General features: G+C 29.2%; 1 long non-coding RNA gene and 1 pseudogene across 1 annotated transcript; one reads left to right on the top strand and one right to left on the bottom strand.

Annotated features, from left to right (window-relative positions):
* Positions 1-285: 285 nt before the first annotated feature.
* Positions 286-2373, top strand: LOC123198502. The gene is made up of 3 exons (XR_006498041.1): positions 286-447; positions 1266-1325; positions 2232-2373. It is a non-coding gene; the product is annotated as an uncharacterized LOC123198502 (long non-coding RNA).
* Positions 2374-3747: 1374 nt separating this feature from the next.
* LOC123198879 lies at positions 3748-8048 on the bottom strand (annotated as a pseudogene).
* Positions 8049-12471: the final 4423 nt, after the last annotated feature.

The raw sequence follows: 12471 nt of genomic DNA, 5'->3' as shown, positions 1-12471 counted from the left end.
GTTGTAAAGATAGAATGAAATCCACTTTTTGATATATTATTGTAATATACAGTTTTTGTATAAAGGGAAAAAGGAAACAAGTATACTTTTTGATAAATAAGATATGAAGAGATATTATAATTAAATAGATATGGTTGCAAAGCAAAAATTAAGGAAATTATGTGTTGGAGGATTATAAATAAGGATTTTAGGATTTGATGAATTTTTTTATAAAATAGAAAGAATGGATATGATTGGATTGATTGAGAGATGAGAAAATATTGATTGATTTTAATTGAAATAGTTTTTATCCCTTTGAATAGATTTTTATTGGCTATAAAATTATTTCTCTAAAAGTTTAGACCTCATAAGTAAATCAACAATATTAGTTTTTATTTTTATACTTGGCAATTGAAAAAGGGAGAGGTGTAAAGTTATTTGGATCAACAAAAAGGGTTGGAGATTTGAGTAAGTTTAATCTTTCAATTTTATTTTATTTAGTTTAGTTAAATTTAGATTTAAATTATGTTAGCATCATAGTTAGGTCAATAATTGTGTTTGTGCATATTAGAAACTAAAAATTCTGGACGGTTTGTTATTTTATCTTTATTAAATATTTTGATGAAGGAATTTATTTTATTTGCAATCGAAAAAGTTTCTGGAAATTTTATAACATGTGTTTTCAATTATATCAAATTTTCGTGAATTTTTTATTAGTACAGAATTTATTAAAAATCTTATAGCAATGACTGTTCAATAGAAAAAAAAAATCTGTATTCTGGCAATTTGATGATCTGAATTTCTTGAACATTTTGACAAAGTATTTGAACTCAATTTTATCTGAAAATTTTTCTGCAAATTGTATTATATGCCTATTCATACATGCCCAAATTTCATAAAGTTTCAATGCCTATAGAAATTTTTAAAAATCAAGAAATAAGGGCTGTCCAGTAAAGATCTGGTTTCTTTGACAGGGTTGATGTGCTCTCTTTATTGAACGTTTTGAAAACGAAATTTAACTTTGTTTCATTTGAAACTTTTTGTCAATATTTTACTACATGTCTACTTTAATTTGTCCGAATTTTGTGAATTTACCATGAGTGAGTAATTTATTAAAAATCTTGCAATCATAACTATCCAGTAAGAAGTTTGTATATGCACAGTTGGTTTTAATGGAGTTTAGTATGATTTAACACTAGGGTGATGATTTGTAAGGTTTATAGATTATTAATGGATACTTCTAAGATTAAGATCTGATAGTATTAAGTTTGAATTATGATTGCTAGGACAACGTGAAGATATTGGTATCTCGTTGGTTGATTAAAGGCATAGTTAGAATTGTTGAGGTAAGTAAAAGCTTACATAATATGTAATGATTTTTGTTTTATATGAAAAATGTTTATATGATTATTTATGTTATAAAATTCTTTTTACTAAGATTGATAAGTTACATGATGGTTTTATTTTAGAAGTATATGATCTTGTTATCTAAAATACTTTTAAAAAGTGTTTTGATATTTTTCTATAGAAGAAAACTTATGTTATATTATACTGTTGTTAAGATAAAAATATTTGAATGAATTCCTTGAATAAAGATTTTATGCTATTTTTCAAAGATAAAGATTTGTTAGAAAAACAAGTTTTATAAGATTATTTTGCCAAATGTCTATAGGATTTATGGATCGATTAATATGACTGGATCATAAAACATCCAGGGACATATGTTGAATGATGAAAGGTCTGCGGACCAATTATGAAAACGATGAAAGGTCTGCGGACCTATTACGAATATGAATACGATGAAGGGTCTGCGGACCAATATGAATAAGAATATGAATTATGAAAAGTCTGCGGACTTATGATGAATATGAATAAGAATCGAACCAAGTCACCACAAATGTAGGTGACACTATGTGACAAAGGCTAAGTACAAATTTTATGTTTTTTTTATGAGTAATGTTTATGAACTATTTTAAGATTATCCCTTATGATTGATATAAAATATTTATGTTTGTTTCTCCTTAGGGTAATGAATATGAACTTGTTTATATTGTTTTTTTTTCTCTTAAAATTTGTGGAAATGTTTTAGCCCCGTTATAGTTAAGGAATATCAAGGGTTTTATTTATTTATTTTGACTAATTATTTTGAAAATAAAGACGTTTTATGATGTTTATTTATTAAAAAGTTATGTATTATGTTTGTCTTTATTTACCAAGTTGACGGCTCACTTCTCGTCTCCTTTATTTTGCAGAATAAGTTTTCTAGATTAGCTAGGAGGGGTGGAATAAAATGAACTCAAGCTGAGTTGGGAGATTGAAGAGTTTTGATGTCTAGATTTTATTGTTTATGAATATTGTAATTGTGGATTATTTATAAGGTGTGATTATGTTTAATTATTTTCTTTTTGGGGATTATTTTGGCAAAAATAAGAATATGTTATGCTATAGAATTATTTTTTAGAATGAAGTCATGGATTAAATTAGTTTTGTATTTTCAAGTGAGGTTAGAATCTGGGGTGTTACAATTATAATACTCATTAAAAGGGTCACATTCTAGAAAAACATTAAGTAGTCATTAGTAGCATCTTCAATCATGGATATTAAATTTATAGCTTGCTATGTGGCAAATTCTCAAGTTGTGAGGTTGAAAGATTATATTTTGAACTACTTGTTGTTGACTACATTTTTAGACAACTTACGATCAATTATGATAGCAATCACCTATGTTCTTCACTAAGAACAACAAGACAACTAATAAATTGAGATTTACAGAAATAAAATATCTTGTAGTCAAGAACTTTATAAAGAAATGAGACATTATGAACAAACACATAAATACATAATTGATATAGATTAAGCCCCTAACCAAAGAAATAAAGCCTATAGCTCTTAAAGTCATGTTAATAGGTTGTTTAAAGGCTTTTGATATTTTTGGTAAGGAGAGTTTTATATTATGATTTGTTGACATTTTCCTTTGTGATCATAATCATATAGAATTATTTATTTGTTTATAGATATATGCATATGTATGTATACGGTTATAGTATAACATGTGTCTCAAGACTTAAGATCTTGAGTATAATAATTTTATGTGTATGTTTCATGACATCTAACATAAGGATGAAATATACAAGGTTGATTGTAAGTCATTAGTTTCGTCAAGAAGCGAAGTAATTTCTTTTATTTATTTTAAATCATAAAGGTTAAAAAAAATTACAAAGAAAACTAATAGAAAAATAACATTTTTTATGATCGCTTAATTGACTATTATTCATGTTATACTCCCACATCACTAATTTGTCTTAATTTAGGGCATTAGTAACCATGATGATCATAAATAATTTTATGTTGATTAAAGACAGTAATATCTTGGTTTATTTTTTATAATTATATTAACCGAATTGATCATTATAGTGCTATTTATTTTCGAACTATTTGATTTTCTCAAAATAGTGGTAACTTTAAAATTAAAATGTTGGTTATTTGGAAGTTAAAAATGTCATTGTACCCGAGTTTCACCTACTTGGTAAAGATGTCATTAAGAAAGATTTATGAGAAAGAAGATTTAACACTCTAATATAAGTAATTTCAAGAGTTTCATCAATTTAAAAACACAAAATATTTCTATAACTTTAAACTAATTTAATTTAATATTATAAATCTTATTATAGATTCCATGGATTAAGATTGATAAATATTATTTAATTCATGCAAATTAAATCTTACATTTGATTCTCATTCAATACACCTGTAACCACAAAATAAACATACCACAAGATTTTTTTTTTCTTGTTACTTTCATCTAATTATACACACAAATAGGCTTTACCGAAGTCACAAAATTACAATTATTATTATTATTATTATTAACTAATCAAACGCTATCTATGGTATACTCCTCTTTTAACTGATATGAAATTCACCACTTGCATGAACCTCCTTCACCCTCTTGTCATATTCATCTTCTTCATCCTCTTCTTGTTCCACATCATTGCCAATGTCTTCCTCCCCTTCTTCTGCTCCCCAACCAAAGTTCTTCACTGGCGTAGAGGAAGGTGGAGGTTTTCTTGCCTCCCCCACAATTTTCATAATCTCCTCAATGCTTTGTAGACAAGAGCTTGAATTTTCTCTCTGGAAATAACTTGCTTGAGCTGAATCCATTAGTTCCCTCGGCAAGTTCTTTAAGAACCATGGGTGGCTCTTAATTTCTTTGATTGTAATTCTCTGCATGAAATGAATCGGATACTGGTTACACGATAGAGGCAATATAGCATTGCAAATCAAAGAAATAATTTAGTACCCCACAGCACAAGCCAAATTCAATTGACATAACATGTCTAAGTACATTCATGAGCCATACCATCAAACTATGCATATGTTTGGTTCTTAAGCATTGCAGGCGATTACTAAAGCAGGGTCCACTTAAGGAAATAGAAAAGTCCAACACTGTCAATTTCAGAGGAAATAGGCACAAGCTTAGGGTAGTACTGCAGCAAAAGAGGATACCTCACAAAACTATGGTTTGTTTTAAGATGAACACGATATGATAACATCATCTGCATAGTTATTGCTTTGGAATACAGAAATAAGCTCCATTAAACAAACCTTTCATATAACAAAGATTAGAAAATTAGAAAATAAAGAAATTTGACAATGCACACAGGACAAAATTAATCTCCTTAAAGTTGGAAGATATGTTTTTAAAGTACTATGAAGGATTATACTTGCAAGTTTAAAGCTTTTAAACTCAGCAAGCCAGCTCATTCATCTTCTAAAATAGTGACATATTTTAACAATTTTCTAAATCAAAAACCAAGGGCACACTATAGTTGCAATATATCATGATGGGCTCACGGAAATGATTGAAAATATATTGGAAACTTCAGTGGCCATACATACCCTGGCTGCATTTGCAACAAATATGCGAGAGAGCAGGTGCCTGCAATCTTGAGATATGTGCACATAGTCTGGGATTTTGTACTGCACAGCCATTATATGCTGCAGAAGATAACACAGAGGTAGATAATGAGTGTTAAAATGATGTGGCTGGACATCTTCAAATATTATAGTGCGGGACAGATAATTTACCTGAATTGTTTTCCTGAAATTCTTGGGGTCCTCTTGGTCTTCAAAAGGGTATGCACCCACTAGCATAACATAAAGAGTGACTCCACATGACCATACATCTGCCAACTGCAGTAAAAACCAACATATTGGAATGACATTTTATTTTTTTGGTAAGTATAGAAATGATATTTTCAAGTTCACTTGTTTTAAAAATAATCAGTTCTAGGTATTTCAATATTGTTATGAAAAAACAACTCCAAAGAACAATTGTTTAGTCAGAGACATCACTAATTATCATACTTTTACTTAATGGATAAAATAATTTTAAATAGAAAATTGCTTATTGCTAGTTATTATGTTAAGGTAAGCCAATAAAAACTTCCCAGTGGATCAGCCAGACTGAAATTCCCATCAATTTTTCTTCTCATTAAAGGATTAAATAAAGAAGTAAATATTAGATCCAAGAGATATGACAGTGACATCTGGGACAGGTAACATACAACTACTAAATGAAACACTTCTTTTAGAAAAGGAAACCCTCCCTAATTGAAAGACTTGAAAAAACATAATCAACATAATCCTGAGCACAATTAAAAAAATAGAGAAAGCCTTTCTGTTGCGCTTCTTTTTTCTTTTTTGGAGAAAAAAGTAAGACTACAATACATCAATAATTTATGTTCACTTATTTTAAAAAAATAAGCCCATTTTGGGCAAGCCATCCATTCAATCAACAATTAAGAAAAGTAACATGCACTTCTTCATCCAGAACCAAATCAAGATTTGTACTTCAGTGCAGATTTCTAATTATATCACTTATATTAAATTTATCCCAAGATGATTTGTGCTTAACTTTCATTAAATATCAAGCCTTATGCATCTTTCATGATATTAAAGTTTTACATCTATGGGGTTGACTTTCAAACCTCTATACAAAGATTACTTGTGGGAACAAGTAACACAATCATCAAACACATCCTCAGAGAATAGTATGTATGGCAACCTCACGTATATGTTTTCATAACCCACCAATTACTCCTTTTTTATTGACCGAAGGTCATAGCAAAATAATAAAAAAGGTGTACACCACTACCTCACTTGCAATTTGCTTAGTCAATTTAAAAAACATAAAAGTGTGTACTGGTCTTTGGGACTGACTGTAAGAAATTATAAAATTAAGTCATTGCAAACTGAATTAAAAAGAACTCAACTGTTAAGCAGTTGGTCATACATTAGTGGGCCTAAGGAAGACACTATTGATTTTAATATGGTTCAACCAGTAAGCAAGCTTCATCATAGGTAACAACCAACAACCATGCAGTATTACACTTGAAGTGTCTATAAAGTAAAAATGAAAATAATTAACCAAGTTAATGGTATGAAATTAATCTTCTCTATTAGGACAGATACAAAGACATCACATCTCCTTTAGCATGAAAAAATATTTAAAGAAAGGTAATTTAACATTCAAAAGCACAAAAAGTTTACTAGTGCCAAAAGAGATAGAGTGATGCACCTAAACAATAATTGACCCTCACTCATCTTGGCTAGTACCTGCCCCTTGATTTGATTGCACGTTAGTAATCAAACCCAAATGTGGCACGCTAAATCCATCAGTCATATCAAAAAAAAGCTAGGTATGTTCAATACCTCCATTAAAATGAAAAAAAAAAATTTAAAAGGACTAACTTACTTTGCCGTCATATTCTCGCCGAGAAAGAACTTCCGGTGCAATATATGCCGGAGTTCCAACAGTGGATTTGGGCCTTGAATGCAACAGAGATGACTATACCAGAAGACAGAACAGAAAAAAGATAAATAATTTAAAAGAGAGAGAGAGAGAGAACCACAAAACAAGATTCACAGAGCAATTGAAATCCATTTAAAAACCTTAACCAAAATCACAGATTTTCAAACGTGGTGCAGCACTTCCCTCTATCAGGGTATTTTCCAGCTTCAGATCTCTATGGCATATTTGCTAATATGCAAATAGTTTAAAAAAAAAAAAAAAAGAAACAGATGAATTACATTTCCTCATCATAGGTCAATGAACAGAAAGATTTGATTGACTATATCTTCAATGACAGTTTACCATTGAATGACAAAAATAGACACCTGAAATGAGCTGCTGAAAGAACTATCTCGCCTGCCAAAAGAGAAAATAAAACATCATACAACTACCAAATAATCAATATAGATAAAACAAAAGGGACAAACAGTAAGAAAAATTAACCTCATCTTCACTGAATCTACCAGCATTACAGATTCGATCGAAGAGCTCTCCACCAGCTGCATATTCCATCACAATTGCCAAATGTGTAGGAGTCAAAACCACCTGAAAAATTCAAACCCCACAACACAAATAATTGATTAATTCAAATTACATCAAACAATAAATTCTCAATGAATAATCCCATATATACAGAGACCAAGACTGAGACAGAGGAAGACTTGCCTCCTTGAACCTGATAATACTGGGGTGGCGAAGTGATTTGTGATTTATAATCTCTCTAGCAACATTCTCATCAACCTGCAAATATTAATAACGAATTTATAAAACATAATTTCAAAAAAAAAAAAAGAATTTGTAAAGAAACTAACTTTGTGGCCTCGTTCAATATATTTCATAGCGACAAGCTCTTTGGTCTCCTTGTTTCGCATAAGCCGGGCAACCCCGAAATTCCTGGAACCCAAATCCTTGACAACTTGATGTTTCTCCATGATGTGAAGGTAATCCAACTGAGATGTATAGAAATTAGTATGGGAGGAAAAAAAGGAGAGGTTTTATGTAAGGAATTGATGGTGTAAAGAAGTGAAAGTGATGTAGAGAAAGAGAGAGTGAGAGCTGCACGTGGAAAAGTTATTGAAAAATGAAGAAAAGAGAAGGGGAAATGGGCATTGTTGGAGGATTATGGGAATCCATAGTAACCAGCTTGAATCCAATCACAGCCTCTTCAATCATCTTCATCGTTTTAATTTTATAATTTTGGATCTCCCAAAGCGCCGTTGTGGTTGGAGACAAAATGAGGGTCTATTTTTTATTTTTTGCATGCCGTTTTCCCAAGCTATTCAGACCAACTTGCCCTTGTTAGACCATTTTTATTGTATTGATACAAATTTATGTGCATAAAAAAATAATATCTTTTTATCATAAACGAGGAATTACATTTACCCATACTAAAGAGATTCTTGAATTCGAAACTGATATTATTTTACAGGGTATTTGTCTCAAAATCATAGAAAATTATTATATATATATATATATATATATATATATATATATATATATATATATTATATTATATTATTTAGTTTGTTAAACAATATAATTTTTTATTGTTGTAATATAAAGATAAATTTATCATTATATCTATTTTAAATATGAAAAGATTGTAATTTTAATTATATCATAATTCTATTTTAATTTATTATTTTTTAAAAATAAAAATAATCTGATTTTTAATTAATATAATAAATAAATATTTTAAAATAATTATACTCATCGAACTAAATATAATAATTATTTATATCTACCAATATTCATTAAATATGCTAATAATTTTTATTTAACAGTTTTCTAATTAATTTATCTTTATAATAATATTTCACTTTTTAATGCAAAATGCATCCTTAGAGTGTAGCATTTTTTAATTATTCACCATTCTCATAAAAAAAATTATTATAAAGAGTATTTATAATAAAAATATTTCATACAAGAAAAATGGGATTATCATTTTAATAATGTCGTATGATAATTATTGATGAGATTTTTTTATCACTATTTAAATTGCCTAATTCAAAATTTTACTAATCAAACTATATAGGCAATAATTAGAGTCTAACAAAACTTTAATGTCTTCAGGTATGTGATATGAGTGGAAGAGAAGAAAAAGTGAAGAAAACAAGATTCTGAAAGCTCATTCTTGACTTGGGATTGTCATTCCATGAATGGAACAAACATTCCTTCTTCCTTCAACTTTTGATAATGGTGATGAGCAACACACTTAGAACGATTGTTTTTGTCTTAAAATCTTTCAAAACAGGTGTTTTGTTTTGGATATGATCATTTTATGTTCAATCATCATATTTTATTAGAAGAATGAGGTTGTTTCTTAATGTAATTATCAATTCTTATGAAGTGCAACAGAAGTTCTAGTTGTAGAATAGTCGTTTTCATACCAATTCTTGCATTTTCAAACTTAGGCACATTTTGGTCAAGATTTATGTTATGTCTTAACAATATTAGCTCAATTTTCATTTTGTTTAGTTTATCACATCAAAACACACTAGAATCTAACAATCTCCTCTTATCTATTGATAATAAAATAAGGAAAGTGAGTATTGAATTTGTAGGCATAGGTATGCAAGTTAAAAATAAGTAATGTAAATTCTCTCTAACATAATACCTGTAAAAAATTTCTTCACCTAAACAAACCTAACCAATTCAATTCAACACAAACCAAAAGTTTCTCACCTTCTTTGCCATCTCACCCCTTTAGTCATAAAGCAAATAGGTAAGTGTTTGAAAACAACCTATAAAGAAAAGAAATGCTCCCCCTTGGTTGTTTTTAGAGAAAATTTTGTGCATAGGGTTACATAAATCCGTTTTTTAATCAATTTAATTGGCCAAAAGACTATTTCCCACCCGAGGTTTACTGAAATGAGAAATTTTCACCCTTTAAGTTTTAGAATGCAAGAAGGCAATTTTGCATCTATCTTTTATTTACTTTTCTTTTTCAAAATGACTTATATTTGAAGATAAACTATAATTTTAAAAACTATTAAGGTGTTAATGAAATTTTTATGGTGTTTTAGAAATTTGAAAAAAAATTGAGGGTTTTACTAAAATTTTTTAAATTTTATAAATTTTAATGTACCTCTCTTAGTTTAAAAATAAAAGTTACACTTCAAAAAATTGAATAAAAAACAATAAAGGTTGATTAGGGTTTTGATATTTTTAAAAGTTTAGGTGATAAATTTTGGAACTAGTAAATATATATTGGTAATTTGGCATTTATATTAGGTGTTATTGGTATTAGTAATTTCGTAATTTCAATAAAAGGGAAAAAATTGTCAATTCTAGGAAAATAAAACAAAATCCACTAATAGAAGTGGATGACGGGTGGAAATTTGACGTTTGAAACTTAAAGGGAAATAACTTGTAATTTCATCAAACCTTGGGTGGAGAATAATCATTTGGCCTAAATATATTGTCAAAAATTCACTCAACACAAGCCAACCTTTTCCAATCCAACAAAATTTCTATAATGATTCTTGGTTTATCACATTAAAATACATAGAAATCTAACAGTTTTTAGTATTTTTTCCAAATCAAGTCAAAGCATTTTGCAACCAAAATTAAACAAACTCTGAATGTTTTGGTTCAATATTATGATTAAATAATTTAGGCTTAAATGCAAAATGATTAAAAGAAGTGCAACACGACTATGACACCTTCAAGTAAACTTTAAGGATATTATTGTTATTTTCTAAATTTTAATTTAGAGTTAGGTCTAATCTGAATTAGAATCAAAAATAGAATTTGAACCTTATTTGGGCTTGATGGATAGCCCATGCATGTATGGATTAAGAGAAAAAAACAAAAGAAAAAAAAGGGGAAAAAGAGTTTAAGACTGGGTGGGATTGTGTAACACCCCTTCTTCAAATATATACCTCTATATAGAATGTGCACTTAAAGAGACATGTTAACTTAAAATTTATCACATAAGATTTATAGCAAAAGCATGCATTAAAAATAATATCCCACAATTCCCAAAAGTGTATTTATTATTTCATATAACAAAATTCAAAAGTTTGAAAATCAAACAATGATAGTCACAGTGCATAATAAGATATAAATAAATCCAAATATATATAACAAAGTCCAATAAATGAGATGACCAAAAAAGCCCCTACTCTCATGCATTGCCATGAGCTGACTCACTAGCTTCGCTGTTGTTCCTTTGTTGCTCTATAACATTTCCTGCAAAACCATAAAAAGAATACATGAGTGAAACACACTTCGTAAGTAGATGATCTCATGACACCTAGTAAGCACACATATACATTACAATAATTCATAATGTTGTGTATCCTTTATTTAATTTTCTTGTGATAACATAGATAGTTTTTCCAACATCCCAAATATCTATCTAAATCATCTCAATGCCCAATTCTCATGGCTATGTCATCCTGGATGACTAGTGTCAAACGATGTATATCGGTACCTTGGATTCCCAGTGAAAACATGAGATATCTCAAATGTCAATTATAAAATGTACCTATATCACAAAGGGAAGTGAGACTCTAAGCCTCTCCCAAAATTGTATAAGCATCTTAGATGCTAAAACACCTAATGTCGGTGTATTATCATCCATAAGTATTAAGGTCACATAGACTAGTCTTAATGCTTTCACGATCACACTATACACAATTTAGTGGCCCAAAATAATATATTACATCATTTCCAGTTTTCAACTTAGAACCGTTTTAGTTGAGGTATATATCATCGTCTACACAGTTAAACACATGTAAATTACCCTTTGTGTCTTTTTCCACATAGTTTAACATGTTTATCTATTATTCATCTCATATTACCTTCGTTAGGGCTTTATTGTTTTATTCGTTCATAATCATCCTTTATAAGGATAAAACGATCATTTCAATAGCCATTTACAAGTATAGGCGTTTTATACTAACGTCTTTAGCTTCCTATGCCTTTTTTTTTTTCCAATTTTCCCTAAATGTGCACGAGGGGTGCATCTTTGATGCACAGGGGTGTACTGCTTAACCTACATGACATGCAACCTAAGTACATGTGCATACAACTTTGGGGCAAGATACACGCTCGTGTGTCCCATAACATACAGACATGTATATGTTCCTAAATTAACACATTTGTGAGCTTCATCTACACAGAAACTATTTTTTTTTTTCAAATATACACAATCATGTATAGAGGCATATACAGACATGTAGTGTATTTTTCTAGAATTATGAACTAAGGTTCTTTTGCGATCTTTAGCCATTATGAACATACAAGGACTTAAAACTAATTTTCAATATTCTTAAGTACTTATACCATGTATCTACTCTATAATACAAATTAACAACATTCTCGACGATATTGAACAGATTCACACAACATTCTATGATCAATTTCCTAAGGGTGAATACCCACAACATTCAGTTTACATTCAACCTTATTAAGCCATAACAATTGTCACTTGTAAGCATCCAAATTTCTTAGTAAACAATTATAGGTGAATTTTAATATGTGATTTAACCAAAGCCATAACCATCTACCATCATGATAACAATCTAAAGTACATATACATATACATAATTGAGTTTGGCATTTCCATGAATCTAACCTTAATCTAATATAATATATATCATCATCAATCTGTAAATAACTTAAACATAATC

The sequence above is a fragment of the Mangifera indica genome, chromosome 16 (genome assembly GCF_011075055.1).
Source record: "Mangifera indica cultivar Alphonso chromosome 16, CATAS_Mindica_2.1, whole genome shotgun sequence".
In the NCBI taxonomy this organism is placed as follows: Eukaryota; Viridiplantae; Streptophyta; class Magnoliopsida; order Sapindales; family Anacardiaceae; genus Mangifera; species Mangifera indica.
The sequence above is the reverse complement of the archived record's forward strand: the minus strand, read 5'-3'. Positions and strand labels throughout refer to the sequence as shown.